The sequence below is a fragment of the Euprymna scolopes genome, chromosome 46 (genome assembly GCF_053919585.1).
Source record: "Euprymna scolopes isolate OS-2025 chromosome 46, ASM5391958v1, whole genome shotgun sequence".
In the NCBI taxonomy this organism is placed as follows: domain Eukaryota; kingdom Metazoa; phylum Mollusca; class Cephalopoda; order Sepiida; family Sepiolidae; genus Euprymna; species Euprymna scolopes.
In genome coordinates, this window is record NC_136527.1 from 138,666,101 (window position 1) to 138,682,621 (window position 16,521).

A 16,521-nucleotide genomic window follows, 5' to 3' on the forward strand; every position below is an offset into this window, starting at 1 on the left:
CAACTTCCACATGTTAAGAACGACTTTCTACTTTTTTTTTTAAATTACAGATTTCGCATAATTTTTATATGTAAGATTTTAATATTTTCCATTCTTGAATAAATGTGAAACTTTCGGCGTAACATAATTTTTATATAATCTTGAACAATAATTTAAACAATTTAATTTAAAAGCAGCAAAAATAAATCCAAAAATGGTAAAAATGATGAAAACATTCAGGATAGGAATGTACGGATGTACACCCGGAAAATAAAAACAAAACAAACAAAAAAAAAACTAGCACCCCTACCTCCTTTTAATATCATGACTTCATTTTCAAAGAGCCTTTCAATTGGCTGTAATTTTGGGCTTCCGTATAATCTGTTTACAAAACTTCCATTTGTTTCGATTTTGCAGAGAGCAGAATTACTCGCTTTTTTTTTGTACAAACAAGGTGTTTTTAAAAATTTAATTCAATATCCTAGGACTCTAATTTACTAATTATCTTTAAAATAGAGATCCTTAAATAATTCCATTTACTGAATATTTTGGAGGCTGTGTGTGTTATGATGTAGGCAGAAAAAAACTCTTACACAAGTTGAAATTATTCAAGGAGCTCTAATGTGTGTGTGTGTATATATATATATATATATATATATATATATATATATATATATATATATATATATTCAATTTTTTTCAGATACATCTGCCTTACTTTTAATGCTAGGTTTATTTATGGTGTCTTTTAAATTTAATAAAAACCCTTCAAGATTTGCTGACGAGGAGACCTTGCTTATTAAAAAACTATATGTAATAATTATTGTCCGTAACTTGATGTCTACCACAATAAAAAGCATTGTTTTCCGAAACGATCGTACAGATAATTGATTTTGTTGTTGTTCCTTCTTATGAAACGGATTTTTAATTTAATTATAATTTGATTTTTAAATTTTAAATTATCAATCACATTACTTAATATTGAATTAGCTCTAGGATATTTACCTATCGAGCTTATTATATATCTAAATTACAACGAGCACTTTCTCTTTCCTGTATTTTAATTAAACTAGTAATTTCACTGTTACATTGAAATACACTCAGCTCTTTAGACTATTGTTCTAATCTCCTTTAAATAAATATATATATATATATAATGTATATATATATACTCTGTATATCAAATATCTAATGTATATATATATATATATATCTAATGTATATATATATATACTCTGCATATCAAATATCTAATGTATGTATATATATATATATATATATATATATATATATATATATATATATATATATACAGGGTGAACAGAAAGTCCTTGGACCAATTAAAAAGTCGTTTATTAATAGAAAATTACAAAAATATAAATTAAACATGAATGAAAATTATAAGTTAGGAAACCAAGAATAAATTCAAATGATTTATTTTCAATGTGATGTCCCTTCCTTTTGATTAGACATCCAATTCTCTGTCTGAAGTTACCAACCGAGGCACGCAGCGTTTTTTGAGGTATTTTAGCCCATTCACTCAGAAGAAATGTCTTCAAAGCATCAACACTTGGATGAGCAACAGAACAGACCTTTGCCTCCAACAAAGACCACACCGAAAAATCCATGGGATTCAAATCAGGCGATGCAGGAGGCCACATCTTCTTACTCCAGAATCTTGGAAAATTACGTTGGCATCAGTCCTGAGTTTTTCTGGAGGTGTGGGATGGTGCTCCATCTTGTTGGAAGGTGAAAGGCTGATCTATGAAGTGTTTCTTCATCTCTTCAAATGCTGGAACCAAAATATCGTTAATGTAACGATCTGTGTTGATCTTAACCCCCTGCTCCACGAAAATCAGCGGCGACTTCCAAGATTTGGAGACTGCAGCCCACACCATGAGGGAAGACGGCTTTTGTCGGCGGAAAACTATTCTCACGGAGTCATCAATGTCTGCTGAAGATTTTGCGTAAACTTTGTCGTTCTGATTGTTAACAGTCGCTTCAATTGTGAAGAGATTTTTCATCAGAAAAAACGATCTCTCGCTCTGCCGTGCCAGCCTTCAGTTCTTCAAGAAGAAGCTTTGCTCTTTCAAGTCTCTTGTGCTTTTGGGTAGGTGTGAGGCACTGTCTCTTTCTCATCTTGTAGGGGGACAACGGGAGATCATTTTTTACGATGGTTCTCATCGAGGTCACGCTCACATTCATGTCTTTAGCCATTTGTCTTGCAGATCTCTTCGGGTTCCTCCTTACCCTCTCTCTGACAGCTTTAATCACCTTCTTTGTTCGAGCAGTGCGAGGTCTTCCACTCCTAGGACGGTCTTCAGATGTACCAAGTTCCTTAAATCAGTTCACAACATGGTACACGGTGGATTTAGCCACTTTCAAGAGCTTAATAATCTCCGAGTTTGTCCTTCCCGTGCAATGAAGCTTAATTATGGCCTCTCGTTTGCTCATTTTTCTGAAAGTTTAAACAAAATTATTTTAATATTTTTGTTGAAAATAATTAGATCAATAGTTAGACTAAATACTTACTTCATTCGAAAAGAGAAAAAGTGATTTTAACAATATTTAATTTTAAAACTAAAAATGGTCCAAGGACTTTCTGTTCACCCTGTATATATATATATATATATATATATATATATATATATATATATATATATATATACCCTGTATATCAAATTTCGAGTCTGTAGACTGAACATTGACAGAGTTATTGCATAGGGAAATGTAGACACACAGACACGTTCACTTTTATAGATATACTAGCATGGATGTCCGGCGTTGCCCGGGAGTTTGGAGGTGTATGTTGAGCAAAAAAAAAAAAGCGGTCAATTTTTTTAACCTTGACTCCTATTATAACCCCTTAACATTTATTGTTTTGGGCTCAAATCAAGTTATTAAGTTTGATCCATGTCCAATGAATCTATATCTAAAATTTCAAGTGTTTAGACCCCAAATTGTTGGAAGAGTTTGGTAGAGTTCTCAAAGGTCAAATCGTTGAACTTTGACCCCTTAACAGCCAAATTTCTGGCCAAACATGGATTACAAAGATTTTCCCAAATCTTAGTATCCTGTATATCAACTTTCGAGTGTGTAAACTGAAAATTGACAGAGTTATTGTGTAGGGAAATGTAAACACACAAATACGTTCACTTTATAGATTAAACAAAAATATGTATGTATACATAAATATATATAGAAACAATTTTGTGTTTACTGTAAACTTTTTACGCAAATATTATGCAAGTATAAATCATGTAGAATGTCTGCATGAATATAATTACATGCAATAGTTAATCAAAGATGATTATCCCAAAAGAAAACCGAAAAAAACTAATAGGGAATTAATTAAAATGAATGTTCAAAAGAATATGCAAATTAGCTAGATCTTTTGCTAGTGAATGCAATTCCACAACCCATATAAAAAAAAAAAAAAAATTGTATTTTCTTTTTAAATAAATAGAAACGAGGGTTTTTAATATGAATATCAATACACACAAAAGAAAAACGAATTTATAGAAGTATATATATATATATATATATATATATATATATATATATATATATATATGAGCAAACAGTTAATAAAATATGTAAAAAAACACTTTGAAATGAGTTAAAAACATATTTAATCTGAAAAGGAAACACTAGAGAAATGGATAGTCCTTAATCCACGGAGTTTCGAAGAAATACTTTCCTTCTCATCAGAGGGTAGTAATTAGCAAAATGCGGGATCGGATTTTGCATGCAGAAGTATTTGATGAAACAACAAGTAAGTCAAAGATCTTACTTGATAACAAAAAAGTGAAGCAGAGGGAATATGGTGAAGAAAAAGGTGATTACACATAAATGGATAGTCTGGTGGAAGATAAATAATCCAGTGACGGTAAAATCCAAATGTAAAACTTCAAGAAAGTTAAAAGAATTTTCATTTGTACAAGTAAAATCCAAGGAAATCCTGTAATTGGAAGAAGATGGTCCATAATAATCCAAAGGCAGAAATCCATGGAATAATTCACAAAAATGTGTACAAAGAAAAGATTCCAATAATATTAATAAAAGAAAAATAAGATATGCTTTTCACTCTACTTCCAAGACATAAAAATGAATAAAATTTATTTCCTATTTGGTTTTATCGAGTTTTTACATTTGGCTGAGATAATTTTATAAATATTAATTCTTTAATATTTATAATATACTTTAATTTTACCATCTTGGATCATTTTGGTAAATTTAATTGTAATTTTTATTTTATATATATATAACTACTTCATTTATTCGCATAAATTTAATATACGAAAGTATAGATTTATGCGTAAACTTTAAGTATTTACTTCAAAAGTGCTCAATACGTAGGTAGAGCTAGTTAGTAATTTATAAAATATATATGGCGATTAAGCTACACTGAATATTCTGCATTTCATCCAACTATAGGATTCATCAGGCTTATGCGTAAGCCTGACGAATCCTATAGTTGGATGAAACGCAGAATATTCAGTGTAGCTTAATCGCCATATATATTTTATAAATTACTATATATATATATATATATATGATTTTTTATCCACATATTATATATATATATATATGATGATTTTTTATCCACATATTATATATATATATATGATGATTTTTTATCCACATATTATATATATATATATGATGATTTTTTATCCACATATTATATATATATATATATATATATGATGATTTTTTATCCACATATTATACATATATATATATATATATATGATGATTTTTTATCCACATATTATATATATATATATATATATATATATGATGATTTTTTATCCACATATTATACATATATATATATATATATATATGATGATTTTTTATCCACATATTATATATATATATATATATATGATGATTTTTTATCCACATATTATATATATATATATATATATGATGATTTTTTATCCACATATTATACATATATATATATATGATGATTTTTTATCCACATATTATATATATATATATATATATATATATATATATATGATGATTTTTTATTCACATATTATATATATATATATATATATATGATGATTTTTTATCCACATATTATTGTGAATGTGAATTTTCTGTTTTTAATCGTAACCGCTGATGTTTTCTCTTGACAATGTATCGAGGTTTATTTTAGTTTTTTGTTTTTTTTATAATCGCTAATTTATAAATATATAAATTTACTCTTAAATCGTTTTTATTAACAAAGTTTCGCTTTCCTCTTAAACAATTATTTGTTTCCCAACTCGACATGACTTCAGATATTTTTTTTAAAATATATATATATATGTTACTAGCAAGGCCACCCGGTGTTGCTCGGGACTGTATAAAACAATGAGAAAAATTTTGAACATACCTGTTATTCTTAGGATATAGGAAATTTTGATGTCTATGTAGCATTTGCCATCTTGAGCAAAAAATATTTTTAACTATCTTAAGACGGGTATTATATTTATGAAATAATAGTACTTTCCCTAGGACAGGAAATTTACCGCACGTATATGGAAAAAAAGTTTCTTACCTGTATAATACACCTTTGAAATAATTTGCATAATTTTCTGTTGTGCAAACTTTTCTGTAATCACAGTTAAGAGTTCGTTTTTACATCAGGGTGCTATAGTGAAGAAGCACCTTCTTTCTCATTTAGAAGTCATGCTACCCGAATATATTACATGATTTTCGGTTTTAATAACTTTTATGCACGTCACAAGTAGAATTTTCTTTGTTTTTTCAGATGAGTACTATACTGCACAAGTACCTTATTTCTTGGGTAGGATAATGTGCAAGTACGTCATTTCTAAGATATAGATTAAACTACTCGATAATTTTACATAAATTTTCTGTTGTGCGAATATTGGCTGATGAGAGCTTGATAAGGATACCTTAAACGGTCCTTATTATCGGACTTGAAACTGACGGTACCAATGATTTGTCTCCTCTAACAACTTTCTGTACACAAAATATAAATACGTTATTACATTTCGGATTTTTCTTTTAATTGAGCACTCTGCTGGATTTCTTTTTCCAAAAAAACTAATCATAATCATATATATATATATATATATATATATATATATATATATATATATATATATATATATATATATATATATATTTAAATAAATAATAACAATTATTAATATATTTTAAATAGAAACCGACTTGAAAACAACAAATATTCTATTAAAACTTTTTCCTCAAAATCTTTGGATTCAACATTAAATAACCCGAAAAGGGTTGATATGCCATAAAAATAAAACAACCAACCAATTGTCGGGTCCGTGGGGACTTTTGCCTAGATTATGTGAATCATTCTATCTTTGTCTAAGAAACAAACAAGAAGAAGCACACAAAAAAAACACTTTGATTAAATTTTCTTTGTTTTTTCAGATGAGTACTATACTGAACAAGTACCTTATTTCTTGGGTAGGATAATGTACAAGTACGTCATTTCTAAGATATAGATGAAACTACTCGATTATTTTACATAATTTTCTGTTGTGCTAACTTTTCCGTGTGTCACAGGTGAGAGTTTGTTTTTACATCAGAGTAAAGAAGCACCTTATTTCTTATATAAATGTCATAACACTCGAATATATTACCTGATTTTTGGTTTTGATTACTTTCATGTACATCGCAAGTAAAATTTCCTTTGTTTTTCTTATGGCTACTGTACTATACAAGTACCTTATTTCTTGGGTATGATACTGCACAAGTACTGCATTTCTTTACTGTACAAGCACCTGTGTTCTAATTTAAAAATGAAAGAACTCCATACTTTTATGAAATTTTTTGTTGTGCTAAATTTTCTGTACGTCAGGGGTAAGAATTTTTTTTTTTATCTGGGTGCTATAGTGAAGAAGCACTATATTTTTCATATGTAATATGTAGTTTTATTTTTATAATAATCGCTAATTTATAAATATATAAATTTTCTCTTCAATTGTTTTTATTAACAAATTTTCGCTTTCCTCTTAAACAATTATTTGTTTCCCAACTCGGCATGACTCCAGATATTTAGTTTAAAATATATATATATATATATATATATATATATATATATATATACACACACACACATATATATATATATATATATATATATACACACATATATATACATATATATACACACATATATATACATATATATACACATATATATATATATACACACATATATATATATACATATATATACAGATATATATATATAGATATATATATATATATACACATATATATATACATGTGTATAGATATATATACATGTGTATATATATACATATATATAGATATAGCAACATACATATATACATTTGTATATATATACATATATATGCATATATATACACATATATATTCATATATATACATGTATATATACATGTGTATATATATACATATATATGCATATATATACACATATTCATATATATTCATATATATATATATATACATGTATATGCATATATATACATACATATATGTATACATATATATATATATACATATATATATATATATATATATATGTACATACATATACATACATACATATATACATAAATATGCACATAAACATATATATACAAAGTATATATATATATATATATATATATATATATATATATATATATATAGATACATATATATATATATCATTCAATAAATTTAAAAATTTATGACGTGAAATGGTTAAATTTCAAATCAAAACCTTTTTATTATTTCATGTAAAACAAAGAATACATTTGAAAAATTATAAATCCTATCCTATAGGATTTCGATATCTACCATCTCTTCAGAGGAGAAAATATTAGCAAATAATTATAATGGTTTAAACCTTATTTGCTAAAGTCAGTGAGACATGGAAAATCACAATTAAAAGTTTGTTTAAGTATTTACATATCATAAAGTAAGGGAAGTTAATGAAAAGGATATAAAAATTCACATCCAAATTGCATGGTGAAATCCGAAGTGATTGTCCTTGATAGCAGTGTGGTAGAATGGTCCAAACTGTATTTTGAGTAATCTACATCACAATGTAATAGTCCGAAGTAGGCATTTTCCTGGATAAATTTTCTTTGTTTATATAATGAGTCCGGTAAAAAAAATGTTTATATAGGTCCGGTGGATCTGTTTATTAATAAACGTGTAATTTAACATATTTAATATTTTTATAACATGAGCTTCAAATTCCACTCCAAAATAACTTCAAATTGTTAATGAAATAAAATAAAACCGCTTTCAGTAGACAGGCTACACAAATTAAGAGAAACTGACAAATTAAAAATTAAAAACCTGAAAGTATATGTATATGTAGGCATTCAAGTTCTCTCCGCTTCTTCCTTCCACTCTATAATATGCATTTAATTCCTCCGTTAGATTTCAACATAAACATTCCTTTCTTTCAAAACATTCTCTCTGCATAACTTTTTCTATATAGCAGTTTACAAATCAATAATAATAATAATCGTACAGACCTTTTGCATTGCCTCCCACAACATAGCACAGATACTTCGCTGTAATTATAACAGGATCAGACAGAGGTTATGAGTATTATGAAAGAAATATTGTAAAAATAGATGCAGTCAATTTAGTTGATCTTTATGTGTTTGTGTGTTCGTGTGTGTGTTTGTATGCATGTGATCTTTTATTTTGTTAGGTAGAGGATCCGGGCGATCAAAGAACAATAAGTCAATCCCAGGAAAGGTGACCTATAATAGTGTTACGAAGCTGTATCCAGGCAAACAAGAGAACACAATGGGAAATCCCGGGATTTAAAACGACCTATATCCATGACACCAATTAGCCAGGAAAGCTAACCGATATTAAATGGGTCAAACCAAAACCAGCAAAATGTAGAATAAACAAAAGCTAGCAGAAATAAGGAACTATGACCCAGAGAATTGCACAACAATAAATAAGCTGATGAGAAAAAGGTCAACAGGTCAAAGTGATATAAATAAAAAGAGCAGAGAGAAAACAGATGGAGAGTGACACAAAGCGAAAATATATGTTGACACAGAGTTCTGCGACCCACCCTCTTCCACTAACCTCCACCGCGCTAGTCATCACTGTTATTTTGAAGTGTAAATTGTAAACAAACAATAAGCGTCTCGTATTCATTTTAAAACGAAATAACTTTTTGTTTATACAACCAAGACATGTAACAATTTTTGCATATGTTTTAATGTTTATAGTTTTAATGTCTTCCATATTTTCTTGATTATTATCATTTTTTTCTTTTAGTTGTAGATTATTTCTTGAAAAGCGAACAATACGCGTGACATCAATGCATGAAAGAGAAAAAGGAAGTAAGGAAAAAAGGGGGGAAAAAGGTGGGTTGTTTTTGTGTTTGGTTTTGCAGAACATAATTAAGTTTTGCAAAAGGAAGTGCAGGGTGTCCCAAAAGAAGCCAACTATTCCTCTGGCCGTCATCAGGTGGTGTCTGGAGATAGCGGTTTCAATCCTACCCAAAGCCGGCCAGAGGCTTAATTGGCCACGTGGTGAGACGACAACAACTATGGAAGGCAGTAATTGCTGAGAATGCAGTCAGGAGATTCAGAGTTCCTATTTCGTCTCAGTTACCACCTGACGAAGGCCAGAGGAATAGTTGGCTGAAACGTTGTGAAACGACAACTAAGAAAGATGAGGATAGTAGTCTACAATAAATAAAATTAATATAAATAATACTCATCTAATGAATTCCAATTAAAGAATAGGGTGTCCCAAAAGAAGCTGATGGGTCTTAAATTTAATTAACTTCCTCAATATTTTTATTTGCTTATCAATTTCCATATGTGGGTAGAGGAGCCTCTCGCTGATTTTTTGAGATATAGTAAGATATCATAGTCTACTAATTCTAATTTTTACAACTTAATCTAGGGTATGTTTTTTACAAGGTCTAATTTTAGTTATGAAAAATGATGTTACTCAAATGTCCGCCATTTTCATTTTCACACTCTTGTGCTCTCTGCTGGGCACTGTCCAGCACATCATTTTATGTTTCAGAGCTTATAGCCATAATTTCCTCCTCTATATTGTTTTTAAGGACATTTATTGTGGCTGGTTTGTTTGCGTATACCCGCTCTTTGAGGTAACCCCAAAACGAAGAAATCTGCGCATGTGACTTCCTGTTTCTTATACAGGGTGTCCCAAAAGAAGCTGACGGATTTTAAATTTGATTAACTTCCTCAATTTTTAAGTTATGCTAGTAAGATATCATAGTCTATTTATTCTAATTTTTACAACTTAATCTAGGGTATGTTTAATAAGATATCATAGTCTATTTATTCTAATTTTTACAACTTAATCTAGGGTATGTTTAATAAGATATCATAGTCTATTTATTCTAATTTTTACAACTTAATCTAGGGTATGTTTAATAAGATATCATAGTCTATTTATTCTAATTTTTATAACTTAATCTAGGGTATGTTTAATAAGATATCATAGTCTATTTATTCTAATTTTTACAACTTAATCTAGGGTATGTTTAATAAGATATCATAGTCTATTTATTCTAATTTTTACAACTTAATCTAGGGTATGTTTAATAAGATATCATAGTCTATTTAATCTTATTTTTACAACTTAATCTAGGGTATGTTTAATAAGATATCATAGTCTATTTATTCTAATTTTTATAACTTAATCTAGGGTATGTTTAATAAGATATCATAGTCTATTTATTCTAATTTTATTTACATAAACTAGGGGAAAAAATAAAATATCATCTGCCGTCCTAGCCATATACTCCAACAAGGAGCCGTAATACTTGGGAAAAATGAATTGTAAAAGTGATATTCACCTAATGGTTGAAAGTTCAATTCTCAGTGAGGGCAACCAAAAAATACAATTGCAAATTACTGAGGATCTTTATCCAGTCATGGCTGACAGAACAAGAACATGCTACCCTGTGATGTAAATAAATGGTTTCGTTTGAAATTCCATCCAACTTCCTGAGTTTGACAAAGGTTGGAGATTACACCGACCGAAATGTGAAAATGACGCGCATGATGAGGACAGTAGTCCAAAGAATCCAAATAATAAAAACAATGTTATCTACTTAATTGTCATGTCGAAATTAGTAGCATATCCAAAAATTATGAAAAATGATAAGATAGAAAATTAAAGTTCAAAGAATACAAATATTTTCAACAAAATGTGTAAAGAATGTACATCAAATCTGTTGCCAATGTCGCTGGAAAGATGGTGGGATCCTTCTACCGCTCCAGAAGATATCTCACTACTGATGCAATTCTCTATCTATATAAAAGCCAAGTACGTCCAAGGATGGAATACTGCTGCCATATCTGGGCAGGAGCTGCTAAAAACAGCCTATCCTGCCTGGACAGAGTACAAAATAGACTTCGTGGCTTAGTGGGGGGATGGCCTTTTCTCTACCCTGCAACCTCTCTCCCACAAAAAATGGTGTAAAGAACGGCTTTCAGAATAAAAAAAAAACCCTAACTTACCTATGTTAAGAACGACTTTCAGAAGAATCACCTCAAACCCCTCCATGTTAAGAATGGCTTTCTGGAATAGACACCCTTTGCAGGTAAATCTTCAGGGGGATAATCAGGCCACATCGAGTGGTGATTTGGCCATAGTTATAGAGATACAAAGAAATGCCTTCCCATAATTCCCTTTCTAGAGCTCTGTCTCTTTCTCTCCATTACTTCACATTTTTTGCTTGGTATTTTTCGTTTAACTATCATATCTACTTATTTTTAATGTAATAAAACTTTGGTAACGTTCTCCCAACGTGGAAATTTTGTATTTTGATACGATTTTATGATGTGTCTTTTTTACCGATAACAAAAGTCTCTTGTTTTCATAAACCTATCGCCATTACAGCTTGCTTACGTCAGGGTCACATGACATGACTCAGCGTTTAATAAATTACGTATAAATATCATGAAAATGTCACTTTTTGGGCCCCCCCCCCTGCAGAAAATCGATCAGCTGACCCACTTCTGATGGTCCTTTTGGGCTAATTTTCCGATATTTGTCATCCGAAGGATGGGGCTTTCATATGATATCAAGTTTGTTAATGTTTGTTGTGTCTGTCAAAAGTTTTTAGCAGACATACAAACATACTCACTCACACACACACACACACACACACAATTTGCCTTTTATATAGAATAGACACCCTTTGCAGGTAAGTCTTCAGTGGGATAATCAGGCCACATCGAGTGGTGATTTGGCTATAGGCATAGAGATACAAAGAAATGCCTTCCCATAATTCCCTTTTCTAGAGTTCTGTCTCTTTTTCTCCAGGCCATCATGAGGTGAGCACGCGTATTCTGTCTCTCCGTAAACATCCCCTCCCTCAATACTAGTTGGAGATTACACCGACCGAAATGTGAAAATGACACTCATGATGAGTTCAGTAGTCCAAAGAATCCAGATAATAAAAGCAATGTTATCTACTTAATTGTCATGTCGAAATTAGCAGCATGTCCAAAAATTAAGAAAAAAATATAGTAAGATATCATAGTCTATTTATTCTAATTTTATTTACATAAACTTAATACTGAAAATTTCATTAAAATTGATTAATTTCCTGATTTGGGGGGATTTTTAAGTTAAGGGAGGGGTCAAAATGTTTATACATTTTGAGCATCGGCATTCATTTTGAATGTACCTATATAGAGCCAATACCCTATTAATTATTATATTGTACCCAATATATAGTACCAGGCTTCTTGGTATACATTTTAAGCATCGGCATTCATTTGCAAGTACCTATTACCTATTTATTTCAAATATTTATTAATAGAGTTTGGTTTGGTGTTCTGTTTATGTTATGAATTTGTCATAAAACTTCAAATATGGTTCGTTAAAATGCACAAGTACCCTTATTTGTCGTGTTATTTGAGGTGACCACGCATATTCTGTCTCGCCGTAAATGGAGGGAGCATCCCCCCCCCTCAATACTAGTTAGGCGAGTTAGTTTAGTTTTGTAAATTGTAAAAGTTTTTGTAATATATATTTTATCTATCTATATTGTAAAATAGTTAAGATTTCTCATATATATATATTAGAATTGTGTCGCATGTCGTTTTTCTTGCGTTGCGATAAATGTCTAAATGGGGAAATATGTTTATTCAATTATATTTCACCTTTTATTATTTATACCAGTCCTTTAATGTATGAAACTCGATGTAACACTAGAGCATATACAAATAATTGTGCATTTCAATGTACTTAAAGAAATAAACGATAAGATGGTCAATATCTTGAATTTTGGAATATAGACTTTTGTATATATATATAAGTCTCGTGGTTCAATTTGAAATATATATATATAAGTTTTGGCTAGGATCACCCTGAAAGTATTACTTTAAGTAATATCTATCAGGATTTTTCATCTGAATTCTACCAGTGTCTTATCTCGCTTATATATATATATATATATATATATATATATATATATATATATATATATATATATATATAAACATATGCCAAAAGTCTCTATTCCAAATTTCATTATGTTGACCTTCTTACAATTTATTCCTTTAATCACTTTCACGTTTACAATTCTTGGCAGCAGCTGTTTCGTAGCGCAAAAACATTCATTTAATTATTAAGTGAACCAATGAATCTTATCTGCCCTTAACTACGTCATGAGAAATATCACCTATCAATCCATCAAAAAAAAAGAAAAAAATCCGAAAATTGGAAGAGAAGCTCTAATTACCTTTATTTTTTTCTTTTATTACGCCATTTTTCTCTGTATTTACATTGAGCTTCACAAATTAAGGATTAGTATATAAAAAAAACCCACCTCCAACATGTCAGGTTTGATTTTCTTCTTGATACACAGACCCTAATGACTGGCCATCTTTACGTTTTCCCGAGACCACTTCTAAGACAGTATAACATGTGAAGCCAGTCACACCTCAGTGACCGGCTGATCACGTTATACTTAAACTGTCCAAGTAAAGAAGAAATTTCAGAATAAAAACCCCTAACTTACGTACGTTAAGAACGGCTTTCAGAATAATCACCTCAAACCCTTCCATGTTAAGAACGGCTTTCTGGAATAGACACCCTTTGCAGGCAAGTCTTCAGTGAGATAACCAGGCCACATTGACCGAAGATTTAAGTTTTGATTTAGCCACAGATAAAGAGTGGGGGAAATTTTTGACAGTGGATTCAGCTAGATGGGTGTGTTTCGTGAAAGATTGGCGAGGGGGGACCAGAGATTGGAGTTCAGACGAGCACCTGCCATGGAAATAACGATAAAACAAGGAAAGGCTCGCAACGCAACTGTGGGAGAGAGGTTGCAAGGTAGAGAAGAAGGCATCCCCCACTAAGCCATGAAGTCTATTTTGTACTCTGTCAAGGTAGGATAGGCTGCAGTATTCCATCCTTGGATGTACTTGGCTTTTATATAGATAGAGAATTGCATCGGTAGTGAGATATCTTCTGGAGTGGTAGAAGGATCCCATCATCTTTCCAGTGACCTTAGCAACAGACTTGATGTACGTGTTCCATTTCAGATCAGGAGTAAAGGTCAAACCCATAAGCTTGTCAAAACACGGGGCCTCTCCCAGACGAGAGCCATCCATCCCAACTGATGCCAGATGGGGATCAGAGCATTGATGATGTAAGGATAGGAGTTTGGTTTTAGATGCATTAAAGGTAACCAGTCACGTCTTCCCTCACTGAACCACGCGCTTGAGATCAAAGAGAGAATCAGAGAGAACTTTATCATTTACAGCATTTGATGTGTTGCCGTAGATGGTCGTGTCATCAGCATAGATGTCAACGAATGAATTAAGTATGTGGTTAGGGAGGTCATTGATGCAGATCAGAAAGAGAGTTGGGCCCAGGATTGAACCCTGAGGGACTCCAGCATTAATACTGCAGGCTTTTGATATGTCAAGAGCAATTGCCCTAGAAAGGAAGCCTTTGTCAAGAGATTCACTAATCCTGTGAGATATAACCGTCAGCACATCTGCGGTAGATCTTGCAGAGCGGAAACCATATTGTGTATCACTAAGAAGGTTGTTTCTGCTGAGTTGGTTGACTATTTCTCTAATATGGATTCCAGCAACTTACTCATAACACACAGGAGACTTATTGGTCTGTACTGAGAGGGAGATTACTTATCACCTGAATTCTTAAATAAAGGGCAAACTGATGAGGTCTTCCAGGAAGTCGGAAAGCACTTCTCCTTAAGGCAGCACTTAAACAGTTTTGTAAGTATGGGAGCAAGTTCTGGTTGAAGCTTTTTTAACATTATAATTGGGATGCCGTCAGGGCCAGTTGCTTTACTGGAATAAAGGTTCTTGATTAGCTTGGCGACCTCATGCACGGATATTTGTATGTTACCTAGCGTTCTGTGTTATAGGAGGAAATATGGGGAGTTGATGGCCTCTGTCGAATAGGGTAGAATTAGCTGCAAAGTTCTTTGCAAATAGTTTGGCCTTGTCTGATGCTGACGAGATGACCTCTGGTCCATTGATAATGGTTGGGATAGAATGCACACTTCTGTTCAGGATCCTATTTGTTATTTGCCAAAATTGGTGGGAACCAAGCCGCTGATCAGCTACCTTGGATTTAACAGACTGGGCATATAGCTCTCTTGCATTTTTTATTACTCTTTTACAGTGGTTGCTGGCAGTCCTGAAAGCAGCTTTAGTCTCAATGCATCTATTACGTTGGTAGCTATGGAAAAAGTGATTTCTGTGCGCGATAGCAGCAGCACATTCTGGGGAGAACCATGGCTGGCTGTTAGGTTTTTGTTGGAATTTTTTAGATGGTATGAATTGGTCTATGCCTACAATTAACCATTCGGTCAGATCTGATACTATAGAGGACACTTCCTTTTTAAACATGGAGTGCAGAGGTAAATCAGATATGAATGTATGGAAGCTATCCCAGTCAGCCATAGAGTATCGGTATACAGTACGGTGGAGGGGTACGTCTGGGGACTTATTACATTTCGTTTTTATCTTAACTGATACAACGGAGTGGTCAGAGGATCCTAGAGGAGAATGAACGGAACATGAACATAGCTCAGGGGAAGTTGAGAGAAAAAGGTCTAACATCGTCTTATTTGAATGGGTCAGCCATTCCACATTATGGACATTGATGTCACCACAGATGTGGATGTTAGCCGAGGAATGTGCAGACAGTATGTGGTCTATTTTCTCAGATATGCTCTTAAAGATAGTAACTCTGCTGTTGTGGGGCCTATAGAGGGCAAATATAAATGCAGTGGTGTTAGCAATCCGGAAGCACATATAGGGTAAGTTAGGATCTTCTCTAGAGATATCCCTGCCACACAGGAAGCCATCTTTAATGTAGGCACATATTTCGTTCCCATGGCGATCTTGGGGGTCAGATTTAGCTGTTAAATTAGAGTATCCGTTAATTATGAACTCCTCTAGAGAAGTGGTCGGCCCTATTCCAGTTTCGCTTAGAAATAATATGTTCGGTTTTGTCTCCTGTAATTGGGTTTCAACCTCTGGAAGGTTGGAA

The 16,521-nt window shown here is 31.7% G+C and overlaps 1 long non-coding RNA gene across 1 annotated transcript in view; it reads left to right on the plus strand.

The window, feature by feature from the left end:
- The window catches only part of LOC145271432 (uncharacterized), a 34,315-nt gene that overhangs the window by 860 nt on the left and 16,934 nt on the right, over positions 1-16,521 (plus strand). The gene's annotated exons all lie outside the window — the stretch shown is intronic.